Source organism: Neoarius graeffei, chromosome 23 (assembly GCF_027579695.1).
Source record: "Neoarius graeffei isolate fNeoGra1 chromosome 23, fNeoGra1.pri, whole genome shotgun sequence".
NCBI lineage: Eukaryota > Metazoa > Chordata > Actinopteri > Siluriformes > Ariidae > Neoarius > Neoarius graeffei.
Window position 1 is genome coordinate 51,973,582 of NC_083591.1, and position 13,228 is coordinate 51,986,809.

Below are 13,228 nucleotides of genomic sequence, written 5' to 3' on the forward strand. Positions count from 1 at the left end.
GGCCTGGTAGCATACTCTTATTAGTAAGAGTCTTTCTGCAAAATGGGTCCTACTGTTCAAGCATTTACTCCTGAATCCTGGTCAGGGTCATGGTGAGTCCAGCGCTAATACTTTACGATAGCACCACATTCAAGTCGTATAGGAACTTGAGGATGGATGGAGCAACAGCAGGAGAAGACAACATAGCCCAAGAGCATTAGCTCAAAATTGAGTCCAACCTGGAACAAATTAGTAACAAGCTGAATTTTTCAGAATATGTTCAGAATACCCTTAGGAATAACATACTAAAAGTCCCCAGGAATCCACCTTGTGCTCTCTGAGAAATTCAAGATGGCGTCCAAAATGGCCACTGATTGGAGATTTTTAAATATCTCAGGGATAAAACATAATATAAATGCAATTAAAATGTTAAATTATATGTTCTCTCATACAAGTAATGCAAATTCACCATTGTCACACTGTTAAAATTAAAATTAACCAAGATTACAAGATCATTAATGTGGAAATTACATGGAACTTGATGGTTGACATGATTGACAGATTAGCTTAGTAGGCTACCTACATACATGAACATAATGTAAGACAACAATTAGACATCAATTTCCTTAATATTTAGTGCATCTTTAAGCTTTGATAAAATATTAAAGGGAAATTAAATTTGAGAACTCTATCTTCTAAAACTACAATGGCAAGCTGTTTCAGTCCACTTCTTCAACATTCCGGCGACTTTCATGACAAAAAGTTCTGCCTCAATAAAAGCTCTTGCTTATAAACAATGAGTAGACTTAAACACTTCTCAGTGCCTCAGTTGTAATGCTTGGACCTTTGTTGTCCCATCAATGAAGTAGGGAATTTATTCAAGCTTGTTTAAGGGTGGAAAAAAAATAATCTTTGAGTTTCTAGTGCCAGTCTTTACTACTAGCAATGCCAGTGTGTTCGGACAAAAAATGACTAAACTCAGCATGACCTTTTAAAAATGACTGAACTCAGCATGACCTTTTAACATGCCATTTTTCATTTTACACCACCAATTTACTTTAATTAATATTAATGAAAATAAGTGCTCCAACCCCTAGTAACTGTGTTTGTTGTTTTGTGAACAGAATAGGATGATACGGAGTGAATGAGTAACCAATGGATCCACACTATACACAAATATACTGTCATAATAATGTGTACATTGTTATTATATAATGTTAATACTAGTGCTGTCAAAAATGTCGCGTTATTAACGCGTTAACTTGACTCAATTTTAACGGCGATAATTTTTTTATCGCGAGATTAACGCTCTGTGACATGATGTAGGTTTTTCATAAGCTTTTGAAACTGCCAGGAACTTGGAACAGAAAACCGATAGCAGCTAGACTGTAATGCCCCGCCCCGCCCCGCCCAGCCCAGCCCCGCCCAGCACAGCACAGCACAGCCAGAGTCCTCTGCCCTCCTCCCCCCCAAAGAACCAGTGCGGGCAGGGCGCGCTAGTAGAGCTGGGATTTATGGCTCTTTGATGGGATCCGCATCTTTGTGATCCGTTCTTTGAAAAGAGCCGTTCAAAAGACTGGCTCATTTGGCTCTTTTTAAATATTTATTCAGTTTTAAGAAGACAGCGTCTAAAGAAGCCAGATCCCTCTGAACTGTAAACTCAATGCTATCCCAGAAATCCTTCCTGTAATATGCAAATTTGGCCGCCTCTGATTGGACAGCGTGACGCATCAACAGGCAGAAAGTGTAAAAGTACAAAATGTGTTAAGTGAGCTGAAACAGTAAAGATCAGATTCAATGCAATATTTATCAACGAACAACTTAAACTTAATATAATAGTGTACTTTATATTATAATCAAGCATGTCAAGCCTACCGTCACTGTGAGTTGTAGACTAACTCAAGCAGTAGATCACTTCACTCATGGTTCTTTTGCTAGCACCGGTGCTCGGCTTAGGTTTCACTTTGCAGTGGCTGTGTCAAGACGTGTTATGCTTAAGCCCATTCACTTTTTTATGCTGATAAGAGAATTACAATGGTTTTTCATGTGACAAAAATGTGTGATTAAATTGCGATTAATCGCGAGTTAACTATGACAGTCGCGACATTAATCGCGATTAAATATTTTAATCACTTGACAGCACTAGTTAATACACAATGTAATTAATACACACATGTTGGAATTTACTCTCCTACCCTACAAAACATATATTCTGACCTTTTAATTGCATTAATATTTTGTTTTGGGCCTGAGATATGGGCAGATCTCCATTTGGCGGCCATTTTGGACGCCATCTTGAATTGCTCAGAGAGCACAAGGGGGATTTCCGGGGACTTTTAGTATGTTATTCCTAAAGGTATTCTGAACATATTCTGAAATTTTCAGCTTGTTACTAATTTGTTCCGGGTATAACCCTATTACTCCTGGGCTAACAGTTTGGGTCAGCAACTTTGTTTTGTATCTAGGTGACCACACGGCTTGTATTTCCATCATGGCAGAACTTATCTCGAGCCTGAAAATATTGTCACTCAGTCAGGCACAGTGTAGGAGGGTAGAGAGTGTATAAACAAATGCCTAACATATGAAGAGTTTGGTTCTAAAACGCTATATATCCAGTTCCATTGCTTTGAGAAAAATCACTTTTTCTGATTACGGGAAGTGATAAAAGGAAAACCACTGTATCCTGTTTTAAAATTTATTGACTAACTCCTTAATGATAATAAACTTGAAAAATGAAATCCAGAACTACAGTAATTAATAGCTTTTAACTGAACCAAGTAATTATTTTTTGTGAAGTCACTACATGAAGTCCACACCACGGCATTTTCCCCCCAAATGCTACATATCTCTTTCTATTTAAAAGTGATGATTACTAAAACCTGTGACACGGGACGGGACGGGACATGATATATTATCGCTCACCTCCCCGTCCTGTCATAATTGTCACAGGCATATTATTGCTCACAGACATTGAACTCTTGTCGTGTCCCATCCTGGGAGATCTTACCTTATCTGTCCTGTCCTGTCCCATCCCAGGGGATCTTACTTTAGCTGTCCTGTCATGCGTCATGGTATAGTTTGGATAACATACTCTAGAATAATCAAAAGAAAGAAAAGAAAGAAATAACAAACAAATTAGTGTGTACAGTGGTGCTTGAAAGTTTGTGAACCCTTTAAAATTTTCTAAATTTCTGCATGAATATGACCTAAAACATCATCAGATTTTCACACAAGTCCTAAAAGTAGATAAAGAGAACCCAGTTAAACAAATGAGACAAAAATATTATACTCGGTCATTTATTTATTGAGGAAAATGATCCAATATTACATATCTGTGAGTGGCAAAAGTATGTGAACCTTTGCTTTCAGTATCTGGTGTGACCCCCTTGTGCAGCAATAACTGCAGCTAAACGTTTCCGGTAACTGTTGATCAGTCCTGCACACCGGCTTGGAGGAATTTTAGCCCATTCCTCCGTACAGAACAGCTTCAACTCTGGGATGTTGGTGGGTTTCCTCACATGAACTGCTCGCTTCAGGTCCTTCCACAACATTTCGATTGGATTAAGGTCAGGACTTTGACTTGGCCATTCCAAAACATTAACTTTATTCTTCTTTAACCATTCTTTGGTAGAACGACTTGTGTGCTTAGGGTCGTTGTCTTGCTGCATGACCCACCTTCTCTTGAGATTCAGTTCATGGACAGATGTCCTGACATTTTCTTTTAGAATTCGCTGGTATATTTCAGAATTCATTGATCCATCAATGATGGCAAGCCATCCTGGCCCAGATGCAGCAAAACAGGCCCAAACCATGATACTACCACCACCATGTTTCACAGATGGGATAAGGTTCTTATGCTGGAATGCAGTGTTTTCCTTTCTGCAAACATAACGCTTCTCATTTAAACCAAAAAGTTCTATTTTGGTCTCATCCGTCCATAAAACATTTTTCCAATAGCCTTCTGGCTTGTCCACGTGATCTTTAGCAAACTGCAGATAAGCAGCAATGTTTTTTTTGGAGAGCAGTGGCTTTCTCCTTACAACCCTGCCATGCACACCATTGTTGTTCAGTATTCTCCTGATGGTGGACTCATGAACATTAACATTAGGCAATGTGAGAGAGGCCGTCAGTTGCTTGGAAGTTGCCCTGGGGTCCTTTGTGACCTCGCCGACTATTACACGCCTTGCTCTTGGAGTGATCTCTGTTGGTCGACCACTCCTGGGGAGGGTAACAATGGTCTTGACTTTCCTCCATTTGTACACAATCTGTCTGACTGTGGATTGGTGGAGTCCAAACTCTTTAGAGATAGTTTTGTAATCTTTTCCAGCCTGATGAGCATCAACAACACTTTTTCTGAGGGTCTCAGAAATCTCCTTTGTTCGTGCCATGATACACTTCCACAAACATGTTGTGAAGATCAGACTTTGATAGATCCCTGTTCTTTAAATAAAACAGGGTGCCCACTCACACCTGATTGTCATCCCACTGATTGAAAACACCTGACTCTAATTTCACCTTGAAATCACTGGTTCATCCTAGAGGTTCACATACTTTTGACACTCACAGATATGTAATATTGGATCATTTTCCTGAATATATAAATGACCAAGTATAATATTTTTGTCTCATTTGTTTAACTGTGTTCTCTTTATCGACTTTTAGGACTTGTGTGAAAATCTGATGATGTTTTAGGTCATATTTATGCAGAAATATAGAAAATTATAAAGGGTTCATAAACTTTCAAGCACCACTGTATGTCTCATCTCATCTCATCTCATTATCTCTAGCCGCTTTATCCTTCTACAGGGTCGCAGGCAAGCTGGAGCCTATCCCAGCTGACTACGGGCAAAAGGTGGGGTACACCCTGGACAAGTCGCCAGGTCATCACAGGCAGGGACGTCACTAGGTTTGAGAGACAGGGGTAGCTTAGCATCCAGAGGAGAAAAGGTATTGTGCGCGCGCAGCGCGCGCCGAACATTTTTCAGAGCACCTACTAAGGCTGTCAATCAATTCATTATTTCAAGAGCATCACATCTTGGGGACACACTTCCCACCATTTCTATTCTATTTTAAAATTGCTTTCATCATTTAATTGCTTGCTGAAGCAACTTCACCAGCTAAACTACAAAAATGTGAAAAAAACAATGGTAGGTGTCATGCATTCCTGCGCAAACTGAAGAGGGCAAGTGCTTCACAAATCATCATGTAAACATTCTACAGAAGACTCAATATAGCCTAGGTAAAGTTAAGCAAATGCAAACCACTGACATCAAATTACAATCTCACCGTGTGTGTCTGCAAATGAAAGCATAGAATTCTGACTCTCTGCAAACCCAACTCAATGGAAGCCCGCACCGCGCCTGCTGCAGAATGCCCGCGTAGTTTTTTAAGTCCTACTAGCCTACCACTCGACGTGACGCTTGACACAGAGCCAATGAGGAGGAATCATAACGATATTAATAATATTGCATTAAACAATAAATAAGCAAGCAGAAACTGTTGTTCGGATTAACTTGCGTTCTTGATGGCTCATGTTCAGTGCTTTACTGCCTTTGTTTTTTTGGGGAAAAAAAATAAAAAATATAAATAATTTAAAAAAGGGCAAAAAATATAGGGTGGCTTTGCCATAAGATAGGGTGGCTGGAGCTACCCTAAAATGGGTCTGGCGACGTCTATGATCACAGGGCTGACACATAGACAACCATTCACACCTACGGTCAATTTAGAGTCACCAGTTAACCTAACCTGCATGTCTTTGGACTGTGGGGGAAACCGGAGCACCCGGAGGAAACCCACGCGGACACGGGGAGAACATGCAAACTCCGCACAGAAAGGCCCTCGCCGGCCATGGAGCTCAAACCCGGACCTTCTTGCTGTGAGGCGACAGCGCTAACCACTACACCACCGTGCCGCCCACCACTGTATGTGTTAATATTTATTTCTTATGACATGAGAAGAAGCAATGACAAGTCAACACAATAATTTTTCAATGAATTATTTATTAATTAATAAATTATATCCCATCATGGACAATAAGGTAGGTGTCCTGTCCCGTCCTGTATGTTATGGGTCCGTCCCATCCCATATCGCGGGGAGGTCAGTGCCCGAGCAATAATATGTCACATCCCGTTCCGTATCACGGGTTTTAGCAACAACCATTTAATGCATTTAATTGCAGATTAATGAAACAATCTTTCAATTTGTGAGAAAAGCATCAAATTTGGTACAAATGATCTTTGGGACCTACTTTTTACAAAAAGCCCGTTAGCCACCTGAAAATCCAAGATGGCGGTCATTTTTTCAAGATGGCCACCCTTGAAAGCCATTTTATGCAGTTTTTGACCTGAAATGTGACTGGTTAATAAATTTCTGATGATTTTGATATCAAAATATAGGTTTTTGAATATGAATAAATTAATTCTGTCTTTAAAAAGTCAAAATCGTGATAAATTGTGAAGACAGAAGCAATGTAATTGCAAAAATAGTGTCCTATGGCTCTGAATTTGACACAGTATCTAGCTAGGTGGCGGCACGGTGGTGTAGTGGTTAGTGCTGTCGCCTCACAGCAAGAAGGTCCGGGTTCGAGCCCTGTGGCCGGCGAGGGCCTTTCTGTGTGGAGTTTGCATGTTCTCCCCGTGTCCGCGTGGGTCCCCTCTGGGTGCTCCGGTTTCCCCCACAGTCCAAAGACATGCAGGTTAGGTTAACTGGTGACTCTAAATTGAGCGTAGGTGTGAATGTGAGTGTGAATGGTTGTCTGTGTCTATGTGTCAGCCCTGTGATGACCTGGCGACTTGTCCAGGGTGTACCCCGCCTTTCGCCCGTAGTCAGCTGGGATAGGCTCCAGCTTGCCTGCGACCCTGTAGAACAGGATAAAGCGGCTAGAGATAATGAGACGAGATCTAGCTAGGCAGTATTATAATAGAAGTGTATACTCAAGCAGTATAAACTTTTGAAATTCTATGCTTAAACACTATAAACTTTCTCAACTCTTGACTGAGGAGTATGTTGATTGATATCTATTCTTGTATTCTTGAAATGGAATACGCGTGAAAGAATTGACATTAGCATTACACAAAATTTAGGATTTTTCATAAATTGAGCAGAAGGGGACTTGGCTCAGTCCATGCTTTGTGTTACGATTGATGTATACATGAAAAATGACTATGAAGTGGGTGGATGCACAACTGAACTAATTCTCTTAATCATCACATTTGCATGCACACATGTGCACTTGAGGCCAAAGTGGTAGCACTTGCATCGTCCACGACATTCTGTCTTGCACCCACACTTTGTCAATTGCTGACACCTCTGGGCAATTGGTGGAAGTGTTGTCCACACTACTTGCCAAACATCAACTTCTTTTTGCCACCCCCAGTTGACAGGGCTCTCAGCATGCATCTGACATACAGTTCCTTGGGCCCAGACACAGGCCGCTTGGTATATGGCACGCTTCATGTGCTGTGCAAGAGATGCCTTTGTAGGGGGAATGGCATCATAGGGTCTCTGCTTTTGAGCAAACAAGTCAAGCCTAGCCTCATCAACCCCATCAGCAGTGCTGTTCTTGTCATACATTGTGACAACAAACTTCCCAAGCATGCTGAGATCTGCATCATCAGTTACTGGTGGATACTGACTGAGCTTCTGGAAGAGACCAGACACTTCAGGGCACACCTCCCATGTTTGCCAAGCAGTCTTTTTGCCTTTACCACAGAAGGCTGACATCACATCACACCCAGTGAATGTATGAAAGAACAGGATGCCACGGTATTTTTCAGGGCCTAGAACTGGCAGCCACCTTATGGACTGACCTTGACCAAATTCAATCCACAGCTCTTCTAGGCCTGCATCCTTGAGAGTCCCAAAGGCATACACTGCAATGGTGAGAATATCTGTGCCACAGGCCTTCACCAATACAGATTTGCTCTGCTGTTCAGCTGCATGCAGTGCATGTAGGAAGATTCTGGTGTCAGCCTCTTCATGGTTGCAAGGACTTAAGTCTTCCAGACCACTGGATTTATTGCTAAGAACATGTTCTCCATTGGTCACAATCACCACACAGTACTGACACAAAGCTACAATTTTGTCAGCAAGAAATCCAAAAAGCTCAGTCTTGTCATCATTGTCTCGGAAGAAGCGTCTCCAATTAGGTGGAACTTTGGTTTTGCCAGTCACCCTGCTTCTATCTCCTCTGTTTTGTTTTGATCAAGCTTCAGCCTTCATACTGGCATCCATGAGATGGAGAAGGAGAGAGAGTGAATGAGTAAGAAGGATGAGGCAATCATATTCTGTCTTTCATTTGCAAGTAAAACACACATCAGTTTTAGCCTAACACTGGTATTTTTACCCTTTATATCCTTCATTATCACTGGCGGGTCAAATTGACCTGAACAGTATGTGTGTAATATAAACAAAAATGGCTGCCATCTTGAAAACTAGCAGCCCTATTGATTTTTTAATGACATAATTGAATTCATCGCATCAAAATACATCTCATCTCATTATCTCTAGCCACTTTATCCTGTTCTACAGGGTCGCAGGCAAGCTGGAGCCTATCCTAGCTGACTACAGGCGAAAGGCAGGGTACACCCTGGACAAGTCGCCAGGTCATCACAGAGCTGACACATAGACACAGACAACCATTCACACCTACAGTCAATTTAGAGTCACCAGTTAACCTAACCTGCATGTCTTTGGACTGTGGGGGAAACTGGAGCACCTGGAGGAAACCCACGCGGACACGGGGAGAACATGAAAACTCCACACAGAAAGGCCCTCACCAGCCACAGGGCTCGAACCCGGACCTTCTTGCTGTGAGGCGACAGCACTAACCACTACACCACCGTGTCACCCAAAATGCATACATCTTGATATTTTGACAATTAAAATATATCCAGCCATTCAAGTTCTACAATGAAAAAACACTTTTAAGATTCGATGTGGTGGCCATCTTGGATTTTCAGGTGGCTATTAGGCTTTGCTGAAAATATAGGTCCTGGACATCATTCATGCCAATTTTGATGCTTTTATCACCAAGTGAAATATTCTTATGGAATATTGGCTTAATCTGCAAGGCCTGATTGTCACTTGTTTACTTGATAGCTTCCAGTAGGAATTTTCCAGTTACTTTCAGAACTCAGCAAAAAATAAAAAATAAAAACTACCAGGAGTGGGGATTAAACCCACAAGAACATTTGTCCATTGGCTCTTGAATCCAATACCTTAACCACTCAGTCATCCTGGTGTGAAAGCCTCCTGAAGAATGACTTTTATTTTCAGTAACGACTGAATCCTACTGCTTTCCAGCAGCAGTACTTTAGGATGTTCTCCAAGAACTGGCTATCACTTGTTTGATGGTTTCTATTTAATTTTTGAAGGTTTCCTTTCAGGATTTTGCAGTTGCATACATGATTGTATTCAGCTAAAGCACTTACCAGGAGTGGGGTTTGAACCCACAAGGGCATCTGCCCATTGGAGCTTAAGTCCAACACCTTAACCACTTGGTCATCCTGGTACACCACCACAAAGCACAAGCATTCCATCCATCCATTATCTGTAGCCACTTATCCTGTTCTACAGGGTCGCAGGCAAGCTGGAGCCTATCCCAGCTGACTATGGGCGAGAGGCAGGGTATGCCCTGGATAAGTCACCAGGTTATTGCAGGCATTTGCCATCAGTAACTACTGAATACATATATGTACCTTTTTGGCCATAAAAATATACACATATTTACCTTGAGGCCTAATAATGAACCGCAGGAGGTACATTAGTGTAGATTGTACCTTGGGGGATAGAAATGGACTCCTACTGTACCCCTATTTCTGATAGTGTACAAGCATTCTCCCTCAGTATCTACTGAATCCAGACTTGTTTGATGGTTTCCATTAAGAATTTTCCAGTAACTTTCAGATATGATCTTATACACTCTTAAATTAAATCTTACTCCAACAGAGACTTTTTCCCAGAACATTTGTCCATTGGATCTTAAGTCCAACACCTTAACCATTCAGTCATCCTGGTGCAATGCTTTAGCATCCCATAGAAATCTTTCTGCAGAATGACTTATTTTCAGTAACTACTGAATCCTACTTAGGGTCACACTGACTCCAGAGCTACTGCTTTCCATCAGCAGTACTTTAGAACCTTCTCCAAGAACTGGTTATCAGTTATTTGAAGTTTCTCATTTAATTCTTTATGGTTTCCTTTCAGGATTTTGCAGTTACACACAATTGTATTCAGCTACAGCACTTACCAGGAGTGAGGTTTGAACCCACAAGGGCATTTGTCCATTGGATCTTAAGTCTGGTATCTTGACTACTCAGTCATCCTGGTGGGCTGATTATAGCAGAGCTCCAGCGGAGCACCATACCTAAGAAAAAATGGTAAACCCATCGAGTCGATTTTTTGTGGTTTGTCCGTGTACGTGTACCACCACTCATACACACCGCCTAGTGGCCAGTGTTAGTAATTACCACTCATACACACCGCCTCATAGCCAGTGTTAGTAATTACCAGTCATACGCGCCACCTGGGCAGCACGGTGGTGTAGTGGTTAGCGCTGTCGCCTCACGGCAAGAAGGTACAGGTTCGAGCCCCGTGGCCGGCGAGGGCCTTTCTGTACGGAGTCTGCATGTTGTCCGCGTGGGTTTCCTCCGGGTGCTCCGGTTTCCCCCACAGTCCAAAGACATGCAGGTTAGGTTAACTGGTGACTCTAAATTGACTGTAGGTGTGAGTGTGAATGGTTGTCTGTGTCAGCCCTGTGATGATCTGGTGACTTGTCCAGGGTGTACCCTGCCTTTCGCCCATAGTCAGCTGGGATAGGCTCCAGCTTGCCTGCGACCCTGTAGAACAGGATAAAGTGGCAACAGATGATGAGATGAGATGGGTGAGTCACACTGCCTAGTGGCCAGTGTTAGTAATTACCTGTCATACACACCGCCTAGTGGCCAGTGTGAGTTATTACCAGTCATACACACCGCCTAGTGGTCAGTGTTAGTAATTACCAGTCATACACACTGCCTAGTGGCCAGTGTTAGTAATTACCAGTCATACACACCGCCTAGTGGCCAGTGCTCGCCAGTAAAGAAATAAAACAAAAGAGACTGGCTATGATATAAGAAAATTATACAACCCAGAAACAGATGGGAGCTCCGCTTTTAGGCAGTGCCTAAACCTATATATTATTTATTTATGGTGACATCATTCAGAGTGAGTCCTACTACTCAAATATTCACCATCAGTAACTACTGAAGTCTGATCAGGATCATGGTGAGTCCAGAGTTACTGCTTTTCAGTGGCACTACATTTGGAAGGTTTTTGATGACTTCCTACAGGGAATAGATGTCATTTGTTGAAGGTTTTCCAGCCATACATGATAGAACTTAGCGAAAGCACTTACCAGGAGCAGGGTTTGTACCCACAAGGGCGTTTGTCCATTGGCACTTAAGCCCAACACCTTAACCACTCAGCCATCCTGGTGGGCAGCTTCAACACCATTATTCACGAGATTCTTTCTTCAGAATGAGTCCTCCTGCACCAGCATTCACCATCAGTCACTACCGAATCTTTATAACTGGTTTATAACTCTGAGCAGAAAACACACAAAACATTGAAGTTTGAGGATGGATAAGCTACAGTAGGAGAAGAAAACGTATAGGGTCACCACCTTTGTTTACTATCTAGGCGACTGCATGCCTTATGTTTCCAAGGTGGCAGAACTTATCTAGAGCCTGAACATCTTCTATAAATAGTTTGAGAACAGTGTAGGAGGGTGGAGAGTGGATAAACCAACACACCACATCTGTTTCCTACTTTGTTGAAAGACATCCTCCTTCGGTGTCTCCGTACCTCCCTGGCAAACGTGTTACTCAGGTTTGTAGCCAGGAGCGAAGCAGCTGTTGTTTTCTACTCGACTGCGTCTCATCAGCCTTCTCTGGCCTCCCTACTTGCTGTCCTCCATTCTTTCTGGCTACTTCTGCCTTTATTTACTTTCTGTTTTCTTTTTTAAGCAAGCCTTCAGTAATTGTATGTTAAATTATCTTCAGCTCTCTTGCTTTTTTTTTTAATTCATGTGAGTTACTTGCTGTAGAAATATATACACCCTCACGCTGAAATGCAGTGATGTGTGCTTACAGTAAGGATGAGCTATACACACACACAAAAAAAAAACCGAGTCCATTAAAAGTGTTATCTGGACTTTATAGGTCTAATGAATGAAACATAAAATGAATGAGTTGTTTAATGTGTTAGGACGTCTCAGTAAGGAATAAAACACTTAGTGGTGTGCTGTTACAGCAGGAAAATAATCAATAATTATTTGTGTGTTCCTGTGTGTTCAGGTGAGTTCCTGTTACCACCGGAAGATGATTAATTTCCTGTAACAGCACATCCCAAAGTGTTTTATTCCTCTTACACTGCAACAATTTGCTAGCAATCCTTTAAAAAAAAATTTAATTATATATTTATTGACGTCATATTCTTATGCATTTTTAGTTACATTCAATGTTGTGGAATTTCTATGAAACTGTTAAAAACCATGTTCCCTCACCAGCCTTTTCTTTCTCTATCTCTTAAATTTAATATGATTTAAAAAAAAACAGATATTAATGTTAATGAAAAACCAGAAAGAAAAAAAGTTTGTCAGGTAAAAGCCAACAACGTTGGAAACTCTTTCAAAAAATGTGAAAATAAATCACCTGACAGAAAACATCACTATCAGTGATTGCAGATCGCTTTATTAAATAAGATGCTTTTTTTCTGAAAAGTTTATTATTACACTCATTCTTGCGACTTCACTTAACAGTTATTCCACGAAATCAAGTCGTACATGAGCTGATATAAGCCGTGTACGATGAGATTAAGTGGAATAACTGTTTTATTTTGTCCACATTCACTGGATTTTGTGAAACAGAGCATTTTTATTTTTTGCAAATTCTATGAATAAAAACTTTATGCAAAATCTCATCTCATCTAATTATCTCTAGCCGCTTTATCCTGTTCTACAGGGTCGCAGGCAAGCTGGAGCCTATCCCAGCTGACTACGGGCGAAAGGCGGGGTACACCCTGGACAAGTCGCCAGGTCATCACAGGGCTGACACATAGACACAGACAACCATTCACACTCACATTCACACCTACGGTCAATTTAGAGCCACCAGTTAACCTAACCTGCATGTCTTTGGACTGTGGGGGAAACCGGAGCACCCGGAGGAAACCCACGCGGACACGGGGAGAACATGCAAACTCCACACAG

At 41.6% G+C, this 13,228-nt stretch overlaps 1 non-coding gene across 1 annotated transcript; it reads right to left on the minus strand.

Annotated features, from left to right (window-relative positions):
• Positions 1-9,407: 9,407 nt before the first annotated feature.
• Positions 9,408-9,490, minus strand: trnal-uaa (transfer RNA leucine (anticodon UAA)). The gene has a single exon. It is a non-coding gene; the product is annotated as a tRNA-Leu (tRNA).
• Between the last annotated feature and the right edge of the window lie 3,738 nt (positions 9,491-13,228).